The sequence below is a fragment of the Dendrobates tinctorius genome, unplaced genomic scaffold (genome assembly GCF_039654945.1).
Source record: "Dendrobates tinctorius isolate UK_male_01 unplaced genomic scaffold, ASM3965494v1 ptg000020l, whole genome shotgun sequence".
NCBI classification, from domain to species: domain Eukaryota; kingdom Metazoa; phylum Chordata; class Amphibia; order Anura; family Dendrobatidae; genus Dendrobates; species Dendrobates tinctorius.
The window spans coordinates 17,712,277-17,728,357 of record NW_027361688.1 but is presented as its reverse complement, the minus strand read 5'-3'; the positions used below and the strand labels follow the sequence as shown (position 1 = coordinate 17,728,357).

Genomic DNA, 16,081 nt, shown 5'->3' with positions numbered 1-16,081 from the left:
TTCATTTCTTTACTTTGCTATATTGTTTTCCCACCTATATTTATAGGGTTATATCAGGGGAGAGAGGGATAGTCCACGTTGAGTGGGGGCGCCAAACAATCGTTTCTTAGGGTGCCAACCTCCACGGCAAGGAAGGAGTCAGTATAGGCATATTGTAGGGTCTTGGCAGGCATTTTTTGTATTGTATGTATCTGGGTTTCTTTTTGTTACCCTTCACACTGGGTTAAGTGTTTTATAATAGAGATAATAAAATATCTGGTTTTAAGGGAAATACATGTTCACTTTATGATAGCAATTTCCTGACATAATTGCGTTTAGTGAGACTTTATTACCATATTTACCTTCTCGATTGATTGCTGTATTCACAATGCTGAACCAGCGCCTGTGTATACAAATTACGAAGCACTGTCAGTTCTTCCTCCTCAGGACCCAGTGATCATGTGATTGCTTGGAGTAAGGGAGGAACAGGGGATGCTAGGGGATCCAGTAAACTTTGCCATGCATCCTGTATTTCCCCTGTAACTGGGGTTTATACATCAGCTCCAGTTACCAGAGAAATCAGCAATGAAAATTATGCATTATTATGTTAATATGTCCCCCCAGGGGTCTTTTAAGATCTCAAGGGGGACCAAAGAGTAAAATAAATGAAAAAATAAACAAATCAAGAAAACAATAATAAAAAAAAAGACACCACTGGAAATTTTGCCCCCCAAAAATCCATCCAATATATAAAAATATTGTGGTTGTTAAAAAACAAATAAATAAAAAAAGTGAAAGATAGACACATATGTTCTGTTTTTCCCATTTTCTCCTAATATCAACAAAAGCAAATGACATAAAAATTAAGCACTGTGTATCACTAAAAAATGCAAAAATTATTTAAATAAACATCACTAAATCATTCGCTATTTTTATTTCTTGCCCGCTTTGTAGAGAGATAGAATCAGGACATCAAACATTTTTTTTTTCCTTTTCGGAATTATCCATGTATTGGGCTACAGATACATTTTACTGAATTAATTTAAATATATAATTTCCTGATAGCAGATGTCGGTCTTAATTATAGCTAGTGAGAATTCTTCACACGAAGGAGGACAACTAACTTTAGATTGACATTTAAGGGGCAGAGTTATGAAAAGTGTCTAAAAGAAGAATTGTCTTTGTTGCCCTTAGCAACCAATCACAGCACAGCTTTCATTTTACCAGAGCAGTTTTATAAATGAAAGCTGAGCTCTTATTGGTTGCTATGGGCAACAAAGACAGTATTGATAAGTGAGGCCCAGGCTCAAAACAGAACACTAGGCCTCAAAGGTCATGCATTGGACAACTCCACTGGGGATAACTTTGGAGACAATTATTTATGTCAAGGGTCTCTTAAGACTCAATTACCTCCTGTTCCCCCAACTACCCCACATGATCCAACAGATAACCAAGAATGGTCATATTCAAAGACCGGAGGACATTTCTCATTTATAAACATAAAATCAATTGGTAATTTGTAAAAATGTAATCCCAGTGGTCGGCTAGCTTCAAGGGGTTGTCCACCACTTTACAAAATAACCCTAATGGGCACAGGATGGTGTGAGAAATAAAGAGACCAGATTGGGGGCCACTCCTCTGCACTTGATACTGTGTAGACTGACATTTTCGTGGCATCAGCATCCAGTGGTGGAGTGGTGTCTTACATGACCGCTGCAGCCAAACAGAGCTGCTGATCGTTTGCAGCTGTCACATTAATTGCCTGTTTGTTAGGCAATCCCTGCATGTGTTGCGGCTCTCGATCAGCTGCGGGACATGCAGCCGCAGGGACTCGAACATGTTATTCAAGCACGCCAAAGATACTCTATTAGCACTCGAGCATGCTCAGATAACCCCTCATTCGAGCACATTCGCTCATCACTAATGATGTGTCTGTTACGTGTTACAGAACCACTTAGCACCAAGAATATGTTGTGCAGTTATATGTATGGATAATAGGTTCTATGTGAGATGCATGTCCCTAATGCATCAGCATTCCCCTTTTGTCCGCCCTCCCCCCACCTTTGTAATTCCCACAGTAAACATCGGCAGGCTCCGGCCACCTGTGGCTTTTGTAATGCATGTCTGGCCTGCCGCTTTTCTATTGGCCTGCCCTCTGTATCTGTGTGATATATTCTGTGTCCTGTGAGTAAAGTGTTGTCAGACTGTAAATCCGTGGAGAAGCAGTGATCTTTTATATGTGCCCATGTAACCCAGGGATTCCAGCCAGCATCATTCATTCAGACTCCAGCCAACGCAGAGCGGACCTCCGAAAACACGGGGTGGTACTGAAAGAGGTACCCCAGCTTGGTAGACCCCGTTACACTGGTGGCAGACAGCGGGATTTGATACCCCTTCTACAGGAGGAAAAGAATGAATGGAAAATAACTACCAGAAGTTAAAGAGGACTACATTAAAAGATCTGGTGGAAGCCCGAGGGTTGATCGCCAGCAACAAAACAAAAGCAGATTTGATAGCAGCCATCATGGAACACGACAGTGCAGCGCCCCCCAATGTGAACGTGGAGGAGACCGAATTCCAGAAGGAGGTAAAGAACAGACTGGCGTTCTATGGCCCGAACCCTGCAGTAGAGATCATACGAGAGGTGATGGCTGATGTGCGTACTGATCTGAAGGAAAAGATGGCCGAGCGGACCAGGATAGAGCTAGCCAAGATGGAGATGGCAGAGCGGACCAAAGTGGAGCTGGCCAAGATGGAGATGGCAGAGCGGAGAGAGGAGAGCCAGCGAGCAGGGGGAGCTCTGGCCTTCGACCAGGTACCTTCAACAGTAAGCCACAAAAAGATCCAGTATAATGCCTTGCGACAGTTGGGGGAGGCAGAGGAAGACATTGATGACTTTCTGCAGGACTTTGAGCGGCAGTGTGCCCTTCATCAAGTGAAGCCGCAGGAACGGGTTCAGATTCTGGCCAGCAAGCTGACAGGCCGGGCAGCGGACGCCTATCGCACGGTTCCTGATGAGGACTGTATGGACTATGAGTGGATCAAAGAAGTGATCTTGGCCCGGTATGCGCTGACACCAGAGGCCTATCGCCAAAAGTTCAGCGGACTTATAAAACACGTAACCGATACCCACGCTGAATGGGCCTGTAAATTACAGCGGTCACTGCTACAGTGTGTACAAGGGAGCCAAGCAACCACTAAGGAGGACGTCCTCCAGCTCTTCCTGTTAGAACGATTCTTTAATGGACTAAACCCCGAGACACAGGAATGGCTTCGGGACAGGCGGCCAACGACTCTTGAGGAAGCCGCTCATCTGGCCGATGAACATCATGATGCCAGGAGGCCGCATTTCTCCAGATCAAAGGTGGTCACTAGGGGCCCGCCCATGGACCTGGAGGGCCCCAAACCAGAGAAGATTGTAGGGGGACCAGCTAGAAACCCGGCCTACCACAGTCCCCCTGGGGCGCGATGCCACACCTGCCATCAGCTGGGCCACCTGCAAAGACAATGCCCCAACCGGACTCAGCATACCCAGTGGCCAAAGGCGGGAACAGCTACCTTCAGCCGGGCTGCTGTACACTGCTATCAAGGCGAAGCTGACCCGGCATTGGGGGCTACGACTAACCAAGGGGTGGAAGAGATGGAGGAAGTGCTGCATGGAGTAGACCCTGTGCAGGCAGCCCGGGCAGATAATCGACAACAGCATCGACAGGTCGTGTGGGTTAATGGGAAACATATGCAGGGACTAAGAGATTCCGGAGCAACTTTGACCCTTGTGAAGCCTCATCTTGTCCGGGACCAAGAGAAGACGGACCGGACAGTGGCAGTCCGTGTAGCAGGGGGAGCTATACATCGACTACCCACTGCCAGGATTCACCTGAACTGGGGAGTCGGGGATGGCCTTGTTGAGGTCGGCTTGATGGAGGATTTGCCTGCAGACGTCTTGCTGGGAAATTACTTGGGGCCCATGTTGTCTGCATTCTCGGTGGCCCCTCTGGCTGAGACATATCCTGTGACCACCCGGAGACAAGCTCGAGCTGCGGAGGCGGAATCATACTCAGAGGAGGCCCAGGTAAGACATCCCAGCCCTGCACGTATTCCTATAGCCAGACACATTTCTTGGGCCACCCCAGATGAATTTAAGAGGGAGTTACTTAAGGATCCTTCATTAGAGGGATATCGTGGGAAGGCACAGGAGGGGAGAGGAGTACTGGAAGGGGAACAGTTTGTATGGAAGCAGGGACTCCTCTACCAGATCACAGAGCAGCACCACACAGGGACGAGCCCCAGTATAAAACAACAGCTGGTAGTTCCCAAGAAGTATAGGCAGGAGCTACTGCGAATCTCTCATGATATACCCTTGGCCGGGCACTTCGGGGTCAGTCGCACCAGGCATCGTCTGACACAAAACTTCTTTTGGCCGGGGGGTAACCTATGATGTTCGTCAGTACTGCCAGACCTGTGACAGTTGTCAGCGCATTGGCAAGAGGGGGGATCGATGTAAGGCCAAATTACGCCCCCTCCCATTGTGGAGGAACCATTTAGCCGAGTAGCAGTCGATCTGATAGGGCCGTTAGCCAAACCCAGTCCGTCCGGGAAAAAGTATATATTGACAGTGGTAGATTATGCCACACGGTATCCAGAGGCGGTTGCGTTACCTAACATACTGGCAGAACGGTGGCGGCCGCCCTGCTCCAGGTTTTCTCACAGGTTGGATTTCCCTGGGAGATTATCTCGGACCAGGGTACCCAGTTTACAGCAGAGGTGACCAACCAACTGTGGAAGCTGTGCGGCGCAAAGTCCATTAGAAGCGCCCCGTACCACCCGCAAACCAATGGGTTGTGTGAACGCTTTAACGGGACATTAAAACAGCTCATTGGGACTTTTACCAGGACCTACAGGGACTGGGAGAAATTCTTGCCACACCTCCTGTTTGCCTATCGGGAGGTGCCCCAAGAATCCACGGGGTTCTCCCCGTTCGAGCTGGTATACGGGAGATGGGTAAGGGGACCCCTAGACTTCGTGCTGGAACACTGGGAAGGGGAGGGCCTCATAGAAGGGGTACCTATTGTACCCTATGTGCTGGAATTCCGGGACCGCCTACAGGAGCTGACTCAGTCTGTACGTGAGAACATGCAGGCGACCCAGCGGCGCCAGCGCATATGGTACGATCGGAGGGCCAGAGAACGCACTTTGGAAATAGGATAGAAGGTCCTGGTGTTAGAGCCCACTAAGCAGAATATGCTGAAGCCCTGCCAGGAGCGCCCTGAAGATGTAGTGACCATCTGTGCACCTGAAGCAGAGGATTTAACCGGACTTCCCTTGCCGGATGTCTTAGGGGAAAGGACTCAGTCTAAAACATGGTACCAGGTACACTTGGGTGAAGACCTAGGCCCCCGGGAGAGACAACAGGCGGAGGCGTTGTTGAGGCTGCGACAGAGGATGTTTTCAGAGAGACCGGGGTACACTCGCCTGGCACAACACAAGGTTGAGACCCAGGATCAGACCCCCTTGCGACAAAACCCCTTCCGCGTCCCTGAGTCTGTACGAGAGGGGATGCGACAAGAGATACAAGAGATGTTGCGTTTAGGGGTCATTGAAGAGTCAGATAGTCCCTGGGCATCCCCCGTAGTGTTAGTGCCCAAGAAGGATGGGACTACACGGTTTTGTGTAGACTATCGTAAGCTCAATGAGAAAACAGTGATGGATGCATACCCCATGCCGCGTGTGGATGAGTTGTTAGACCGGCTGGCGGGGGCAAACTATTTGACCACCATCGATCTATGCAAAGGCTACTGGCAGATTCCCCTTAGTCCTGACGCTATTCCCAAGTCGGCATTTGTCACCCCGTTCGGCTTATTCCAGTTTCGAGTTATGCCATTCGGGATGAAGAATGCCCCGGTGACCTTCCAAAGGCTGGCTGACCGGCTTCTGGATGGTCTCCAGGACTATGCTTGTGTCTACCTAGACGACATCGCCATCTACAGTGCGACATGGGAAGAGCATCTAAATCACCTAGAGACAGTATTGGACAGGATCCACCAGGCCGGAATCACCCTGAACCCAAACAAGTGTCACATGGGCAAAGCAGAGGTTCAATATTTAGAGCATTGGGTGGGAAGTGGGAAACAGCGACCAGAACCAGCCAAGATTGAGGCCATAGCCAAATGGCCCATCCCACGCACTAAAACCCAGGTCATGGCGTTTCTAGGGACAGCGGGGTATTACAGGAAATTCGTTCCCAATTACAGCAAGCGTAGCCAAGCCCCTCACTGATTTGACCCGTAAGAACCAACCCCGCCAGGTAACCTGGACCTCAGAGTGTGAGGAAGCCTTCTGCCAACTAAAGGGCGCCCTCACCAATACCCCTGTATTGGCCGCACCCAATCCAACTAAACGTTTCCTTGTTCATACGGACGCTTCTATGTTTGGATTGGGGGCAGTACTAAGCCAAGTCGGGCCGGACGGCAAAGAACACCCAGTAGCTTACCTGAGTCGGAAACTACTGCCCCGTGAAGTAAGCTATGCGGCCATCGAGAAGGAGTGCCTGGCGGTAGTATGGGCACTCAAGAAGTTGCAACCATATTTGTATGGACGACAGTTTTCCCTCCTAACTGACCGTAATCCCCTAGTCTGGCTTAATCGGGTCTCTGGAGACAACGCCAGATTGCTGCGGTGGAGTTTAGCCCTACAACCTCTGGACTTCACCATCCACTACAGACCCGGCAAACAAAACAGTAACGCCGATGGACTAAGTCGACAAACGGAACTTGTACCAACCCCATAAACTTCGGTCATCCCCAAACCGATCCGTTGAGGATCAGACTGTGTATGCCGATCGCGTCGCTGAAAAGGTGAGCCGTGTTACGTGTTACCGAACCACTTAGCACCAAGAATATGTTGTGCAGTTATATGTATGGATAATAGGTTCTATGTGAGATGCATGTCCCTAATGCATCAGCATTCCCCTTTTGTCCGCCCTCCCCCCACCTTTGTAATTTCCACAGTAAACATTGGCAGGCTCCGGCCACCTGTGGCTTTTGTAATGCATGTCTGGCCTGCCGCTTTTCTATTGACCTGCCCTCTGTATCTGTGTGATATATTCTGTGTCCTGTGAGTAAAGTGTTGTCAGACTGGAAATACGTGGAGAAGCAGTGATCTCTTATATGCGCCCATGTAACCCAGGGATTCCAGCCAGCGTCATTCATTCAGACTCCAGCCAACGCAGAGTGGACCTCCGAAAACACGGGGTGGTACTGAAAGAGGTACCCCAGCTTGGTAGACCCCATTACAGTGCCCTCCTGCTGGATGTTTTTTGCATGTATGAGACTGTTGAGTTCAGATTTGGAGACCCATGGACATACTTGGACCGGTTATCTCAGATGTGTAAAGCCAGCCTTATAGATGGGTAATGGAGCAGTGGAGGCATATGTACAGAAATGCTTCATTCAACCAGGCCGGCTGTGATATCACATCACTCCATGTGAATGGCGGGCCCTGTATTATCTACTGTATTTAGAGTTGTTATCAGTCATTGTACAGGAGGAGGTGAGCTGTGACATCATATATTGTGAATGGTGGATCCTGTGTTATCTGCTGTATATAGAGGTGTTATCAGTCATTGTACAGGAGGAGGGGGAGGTGAGCTGTGACATCACCTACTGTGAACGGTGGATTCTGTGTTATCTACTGTATATAGAGGTGTTATCAGTCATTGCACAGGAGGGGGAGGAGGTGAGCTGTGACATCACCTATAGTGAATGGTGGATCCCGTGTTATCTACTGTATACAGAGTTGTTATCAGTCATTGTACAGGAAAGGGAGGAGATGAGTTGTGACATCACTTATTGTGAATGGTGGATCCTGTGTTATCTACTGTATATAGAGGCGCTAGCCTATCAGTCATTGTACAGGAGGAGGAGGTGAGCTGTGATATCATCCATTGTGAGTAGCGGATCCTGTGTTATCTACTGTATACAGTGGAATACTCCACGCAGAGAGGTAACAGCCAGATGGGGGATTAAGCAGTACAATTTGCAAAGGATATTCAGAGTTAAAGAACAAAGGATAGGGTAAAGGCAGTTCTGTTGAATCCAGCTAGAAAGTCATTAGTTCCTCAGACTATGAAGTCAATGGCGCCGACAACGGCTGATGTGGTGTTTTTTCCAATGGGATCCTGTAGACAACAATTCCCCGTCTTCTGGCGGAAGTGGTCGGTTTCCGCTACCTTCCACTGAACCCCTAGTCCATATGCTGCAGTAGCTGACAAGGGTGCAGGCCACAGTCCTGTTCGAGCCCAACGTGGCTTGGCAAATATAAACTGGCAAAATCAGGGTGGTAGTGTCTGTCCTGTACCCGGTCACTCTTATGTGGCATGTGCACTGTACTCACGGACAATGAGCATATGGCGCCTTACTCTCTGTTAGTCACCGGGCACACACTGCACGTCGGAGATGGCGGACGCTAGCCTGCGCAATGCTGGTGCTCCCAGGATGGAGCACTCCTCTCTCTGAACTGCTGCAGAACGCCCGGGTTCTCTCTCTACAGCGGTCCCTTTGCAGATGACGGGGGCTGCCGCAGTGCCGGTACTCGGTGGGGGGGAATGGAGAACGCCACTCACCTTACTGCGCGCTGCCCTGGGTTGGCGCCAAACTTCCCTCTGGTGCGCGCACTTTTTCTTTATATCCCCCCTTGGTCTGGAGGTTGGTCCAGCTTACTATTACTTCCCCCAGGCAACAGGGGATGCAGCCTCGTCAGTTCCGGCCCTGGCAATCAGGTACCCGTGGTGCGGTCCTCCCCCTTACACACTTCCTCTCCTTTAACTCACCATTCCACGGGCGAGAGTTCTTCGGGATCCTTTATGTTCTTTGGAGGTGGGTCAGATGCTCACAATTTTCGCATCCATTTATGCCTCTCTTGCACCATATTCTGCCAAAAAAAGTTGTTTTGTACATACCGCAGGGGCTAAACACCAGCGTGTACTTTGTGACTCCTCTTGAATTTTCTCGTTAAGAGTACTCAGAACTTCAGGTTGAGTGGTAGAGTCAGGTTGGGTCATAGAGGACGGGAGTACGTCCGAGTTCAATGGAGCAGCTATCTAGCGGGCGGCGAACTATCCATTTCAGAGAACAAGGCAAGTGGTTCTTCCTCATCACCATCGGGAACCGTGGGAGTGAGCGTTTCAGGGACACGTGGCACTTTCTCCCCTCCTTCGGGATGTTGTGACAGGCCAGAGCGTGATATACTTCGGGGGACTACTCGGGTAGGCGTCCCTTCTTCCCCTTCAGGTTGAATCTCACAGACGGGACCATTGGATCTAATTCGGCGTTTCGCCCGATTCGCCTCCACGCAACGGAGCAGAGCAGACCTCTCACTGTAGACAGTCGACATCTTCTCCCTGTCTCCTCGCCGGTGTCTGATGCCATGGCTCTGCCTTGCTCTGGGTGAGGTTCCCTTCCTCTCACTCATTTCTTCCAGGGGCAGTGCTCTCTCCAGTGGGACTGTTGAGGGCAGAGCAGAGTACTACAGTGCGCAGGCGCCAGGAAATGTCAGAGAGGTCCGGCGCATGCGCACTGCAGTACTCTGCTCTGCCCTCAATTGGGCAGAGCACTATGCCTGTGCCGGAGCCGCGACGGGAAGCAAAGGGGAGGACGTCATCGCTAGAAGATGGGAGGCACCAGAGCCGGACCGCGACCCCGACCGGACCGCCCCCCGGGTGAGTATAATATAACTCATTTTTCTTATCTTTCAGGTTACATCAGGAGCTTATCTACAGAATGCTGTAGATAAGCCCCTGATGGCAGTGGCCGCATCTTATATGCAAAAAAATAGGTGACAGATTCCCTTTAAAGATATCCTCACTCGAGCTGTATAACAGGAAATTAAAATAGAAATTTGCAGTCCAAAACTTCTGCATCTACACACATTTCTGGTGCTTATTCATTGGGTGATGGGAGTTATAATCTGATTTTAATTGCTAAAGCTGCAATTACAGGGCAAAAACACAATACCCCTATGGAGGTGCATTAGGGCGCAATTCTGTCCAAAAACTTACGGTTGGAAGAGACAGGACAAGGGATCCCCATTCTGCTGACTCTTAGGGGTCCGATCGTTCAGAACGACATCAATCTAACAGTTATCATCAAACTTTGAATAAATCAATAGTACAAGCAAGTAAAAAAAAAAAACCTGATTCTTTCTCCCCTTATGAGCCACTTCTCCCTCTAATCCTGTCTTCTGAGCTCACCATTTACTTTAAAAAAAAAAGAAAAAAGCTCAAATCCCACAAGTTGGACTGCCAGAACAGTGAGGAGTCAAGTTACATAAACCTTGTTACTCTATAAAGAGGGTAGGGAGGAAGAAGAGTAAGGTGCACTCAACAGAGTGCAGATCATGCTTCATGTTTCCAGCAAATTCATGTCACGCCAGTGCTGGATTCACAGCAACACAGCTCTGTCCTGCTGTATAATATTTTCCATGTTGCTGCTGCCTGTGTCTGTACGAAATAAGGGAAGAACAGGAATTTGTGCCTTTCTATGGAAACATTTCAGCAGCTATTCTCCACCTACTAGTTCAAAGAAAAGTGAAAATTGGAGATAGAGCCTGAAGAGGGAGAAAACTGGTGAAAATTGCAACATGCAAGTCATATAATGGACAGTAATAGTATTTTTTTTCTCTATACATGACAGCATAGTCAAAAAATTACAGGTACGTTTTCACTGATACAATCATTTCTCTGAGCAGCTGCCACTAGGGGGGGCTCATTACATAAAGTGACTTTCTTTACCGTAGACACTCAGTAGCTACAGTGATATACATATTCTCTTCATTTTGCTTCCCTTTATGTTTTGCTTCCTTTCTGACGAAGACTCCATACCATCCTGCCAGGCTTCCTGTCCCAGGGCCCGATATTGTTTCTCTCACTGTCTCTGTCCCAATTCTGAACTGCTACTCGCTTCTCTTCTCTGCTATATCTTCTCTTACGTGATCTTACTATCTGCTCCGGGGGTTCATCTCTTGCCACAGGGACACCTACTGCATGCAGCACAGCTGACACTAGGGTCTGAGGTTTTTACTCTGCACACTTTGGGCTCTTTCTGACTAACTATTAAGAAGTCTTTTCTGATCCTGCTGCATAGCCCCACCCTCTCTGGGCTAGTCCCAACAGTTAATTCTATCTTACCTTACCTACTGTCTGTTGCTGGGCAGACTACAACAACGTTATTGCCACTTGGTGGCCATTATACTTAACATCACATAACATTACGTATCACACAATACACACTACACCATACACTGTACAACATTAAATTAAGGCTTCTAAAGGGGTGTTGGCAACATGCCCATCCCCCTACATTCAGTTGTTTTTTTCCCCCATATCTCCGATAAGACAAAATGGAGCACTCTATGCACACTTCTTCATTCTTTCTCTCCACCTCAACCAGTTGGTTTTGGGGTTAAGAGACCAGACTAAAGGCTGTAATTGCATCCACTGGACAATTATATTTCTTTCTTATGTAATGCCATAAATGTCAGAGATAAGATTGCCCCTTTAAATTATAACTTCTAGGTTATCTAGGCTTCTAGGGGGTTGAGTTCACTACATACATATATGCACAGCTCAGCCTTTTAGTCTAATAGTGGAATATCTCAAGAAATGATAAATTATGATTGCGGTCACTGCATACATACTGTATAAGTCTCTGAGATTAGACTAACCCTTAAAAAAGTGAGATTTATAACAACCTATTAAAAAAAGAAAATATTTATGTACATACAGAATGCATATACATTGCCTTGAAAAAGTATTCATACCCTGTTAACTTATTTCACTTTGGTCCCATAAAATTTAATGCATTTTATTGATACCAACACAAAGTAGCAAATATTTGTGAAGTGTAAAGGAAATGAATAATGGTTTTCTAAACATTTTAAAAATATGTATCTTAAAATGTATAAAAATAATGTTTCCCATATATCAATAGTACATGTGAAAATTAGAAACTTTGTAATATATCTTATCAGAGAAATCTGCTGTTTTCTCCTTCACTGATCTTTAATTCACAAAATTCTCAATTCACAGGTAAAGTGTTTCTTCAGTGAATACAGACTTTCCAATTACTGAGACAGGACATGGCAGTTGGTGCTCATAAAGTTCTGTGGAGAACGGGAACTGTTGTTTCTGTAAAACTTGAAGTAGAATGTCTGTGTCTGCCTCTAGCTCCTCCCTAGAATGTCTGTGTATGTCTCTAGCTCCTCCCTACAATGTCTGTCTGCCTCTAGCTCTTCCCTAGAATGTCTGTGTCTTTCTCTAGCTCCTCCCTGGAATGTCTGTCTGCCTCTAGCTCCTCCCTAGAATGTTTGTGTCTGCCTCTAGCTCCTCTCTAGAATGTCTGTGTCTGCCTCTAGCTCCTCTCTAGAATGTCTGTGTCTGCCTCTAGCTCCTCTCTAGAATGTCTGTGTCTGCCTCTAGCTCCTCCCTAGAATGTCTGTGTCTGCCTCTAGCTCCTCTCTAGAATGTCTGTGTCTGCCTCTAGCTCCTCTCTAGAATGTCTGTGTCTGCCTCTAGCTCCTCCCTAGAATGTTTGTATCTGCCTCTAGCTCCTCTCTAGAATGTCTGTGTCTGCCTCTAGCTCCTCTCTAGAATGTCTGTGTCTGCCTCTAGCTCCTCCCTAGAATGTCTGTGTCTGCCTCTAGCTCCTCCCTAGAATGTCTGTGTCTGCCTCTAGCTCCTCCTTAGAATGTCTGTGTCCGCCTCAAGCTCCTCTCTAGAAAGCAGCAAATTCCAATGAGGTGATTATTATGGGGGACTTCAACTACCCCGACATAGACTGGGAAACTGAAACCTGCGTATCTCAGAAAGGAAACCAATTTCTGTCAGTGACCAAGGATAATTATCTGTCACAACTTGTGCAGGGCCCAACTAGAGGGACAGCCCTTCTGGACTTAATTTTAAGCAACAGGCCAGATAGAATAACAGAAGTCCGAGTCGATGGGCACCTAGGGAACAGTGACCACAATACAATACAATTCCACTTGTCCTTCAGTAAGGTGCCCTGGAAGGGGGTTACGAAAACGCTGAATTTCAGGAAAGCAAAGTGTGATCAGCTTAGAGAGGACCTTCCCCGAATTGATTAGGACAATGTCCTCAAAAATAGGAGCACAGAAAATAAATGGGAAATAATACAGAAATAAAAGGGCTAAGAACAGGAGAACACCGATGTGGCTAAATAAGGATGTAAAAACGGCAATAAATAACAAGAACAAGGCATTTAGGAAGCTAAAACAAGAAGGCAATGAAAAAGCATTAAAAAGTTATAGAGAAAAAAATAAAATGTGTAAAAAACAAATACATTTATCAAAAGTGGAAACTGAGAGACTCATTGCTAAGGAAAGTAAAACAAACCCCAAACTATTCTTTAATTATATAAACAGCAAAATGATTAAAATTGATGGTGTCGGCCCTTTAAAGAACAATGAGGGTGAAATCATAGAGAGCGATGTGGGGAAAGCAAATGTTTTAAATACTTTTTTCTCAACAGTGTTCACACAGGAAAAGGATTTGCCAGGGGAAATGCAGAGTGATAATGTAAACTCCCCATTAAGTATTACCTGCCTAACCCAGGAAGAAGTGCAGAACCGCCTTAGTAAGATTAAAATTGACAAATCATCAGGCCCTGATGGCATTCACCCTCGGGTATTAAGGGAGTTAAGTAATGTGATAGACAGGCCTCTATTCCTTATATTTAAAGACTCTATAGAAACAGGGTCTGTTCCTTTTGATTGGCGGCAAGCAAATGTGGTACCAATATTCAAAAAGGGGTGTAAAAGGGAACCTGGAAACTATAGACCGGTAAGCTTAACATCTGTTGTGGGTAAAATTTTTGAAGGGTTTCTAAGGGATACCATTATGGAATATCTCAATGTTAAGAAATGTTTAACTCCATATCAACATGGATTTATGAAGGATCGCTCCTGTCAAACTAACCTGATCAGCTTCTATGAGGATGTAAGCTCTCAAATGGACCAAGGAGAATCATTGGATGTCATTTATCTCGACTTCTGTAAAGCATTTGACACTGTCCCACATAAAAGATTGGTCAGTAAGATGAGAAAGCTCGGGCTGGGGAAAATGTGTGTAGATGGGTAGGTAGCGGGCTTAGTGATAGAAAACAAAGAGTGGTTATTAATGGGGCATACTCAGATTGGGCAAGGGTTGCTAGTGGGGTACCACAGGGGTCTGTATTGGGCCCCCTACTATTTAATATATTTATTAATGATCTAGTGGATGGCTTACACAGTAAAATATCAGTATTTCCAGATGATACAAAACTATGTAAGGTCGTTAACACAAAGGAGGACAGTTTGCAACTACAGACAGATTTGAGTAAATTGGAGAATTGGGCTGAAAAATGGCAAATGAGGTTTAACACAGATAAGTGTAAGGTTATGCACATGGGAAGGAGAAACAGATGCCATAATTACTTACTAAATGGGAAACTGCTGGGGAAATCAGACATGGAAAAAGACTTAGGCATCTTAGTTAATAAGAAGCTAAATTGGAGTGCCCAGTGTCAGGCAGCTGCCACCAAAGCAAATAGGGTGATGGGATGCATTAGAAGAGGTCTGGGGACACGAGATGAAAACATAATTCTCCCTCTGTACAAATCACTCGTTAGACCACACTTGGAGGATTGTGTGCAATTTTGGACGCCGGTGCTCAAGAAAGACATTACTGAACTTGAAAGGGTTCAAAGGCGGGCTACTAAAATGATAAATGGAGTTGGTTCACTACAATACCCAGAAAGGTTATCAAAATTAGGTCTATTTACTCAAGAAAAGAGAAGACTTAGGGGAGACTTAATATATATGTACAAGTATATCAGAGGGCAATACAGAGATCTCTCCAATGAACTGTTTGTACCAAGGACTGTGACAAGAACAAGGGGGCATTCTCTTCGTTTGGAGGAAAGACAATTTCTGCACCAGCATAGAAGAGGGTTCTTCACGGTAAGAGCAGTGAGGCTCTGGAATTCTCTTCCTGAGGACGTGGTGATGGCCAACTCACTGAATGAATTTAAAGGAATGGATGCTTTTCTTGTGAGTAACGGTATAGAAGGTTACGAATAACAGAATATTATAGGTAGATGGTTGACCCAGCTTAGGGGAAGGAATTTTTTTCCCTATGGAGAAAATTGGCTTCTACTCTGTGGGTGTTTTGCCTTCCCCAGGATCAACAATGCAGAACAGCTGCACTAAAAATAGGCTGAACTAGATGGACATAAGGTCTTCCTTCAGCTTTCAAAACTATGTTACTATGTTAGAATATCTGTGTCTGCCTCAAGCTCCTCCCTAGAATGTCTGTGTCTGCCTCAAGCTCCTCCCTAGAATGTCTGTGTCTGCCTCAAGCTCCTCCTTAGAATGTCTGTGTCCGCCTCTAGCTCCTTCCTAGAATGTCTGTGTCTGCCTCTAGCTCCTCCATAGAATGTCTGTGTCTGCCTCTAGCTCCTCCCTAAAATATCTGTCTGCCTCTAGCTCCTCCTTAGAATGTCTGTGTCTGCCTCTAGCTCCACCCTAGAATGTCTGTGTCTGCCTCTAGCTCCACCCTAGAATGTCTGTGTCTGCCTCTTGATCCTACCTAGAATGTCTGTGTCTGCCTCTGGATCCTCCCTAGAATGTCTGTGTCTGCCTCTAGCTCCTCCCTAGAATGTTTGTGTCTGTCTCTAGCTTCTCTCTCCTCCATAGAATTTTAAAAGCACCAACTGTCATCTCGTATCTCAGTAGTGAGGAAATCAGTCATCACTGAAAACAGATATTACAGATTTTACCCCTGAATTCAGAATGAAAGATCAGTCCAAGAAGAGAAAGAAGCAGATATCTCTGATAAGATATATTACAAAGTTGCTTATTGATTTATTAAATAAAAATGAAAATGACGTTTACTCTTTAAGCCACGTTTCATACTTCCATCTGTTTGGTCTGAGTTTGGACCAAAACTGCCGGACCGGCTACAGGTTTCTTGACCTGAACAAACCTGCCTCATATCTGCCTACGAGGCAGTTGAATTCAGATCAGTAGACCTGGGGGCGGGTTGGACAATGTG

The 16,081-nt window shown here is 46.4% G+C and overlaps 1 protein-coding gene across 1 annotated transcript in view; it reads right to left on the bottom strand.

Annotated features, from left to right (window-relative positions):
• Positions 1-16,081, bottom strand: part of LOC141083506 (tetraspanin-11-like) — a 73,372-nt gene that overhangs the window by 33,649 nt on the left and 23,642 nt on the right. The window lies entirely within an intron of this gene.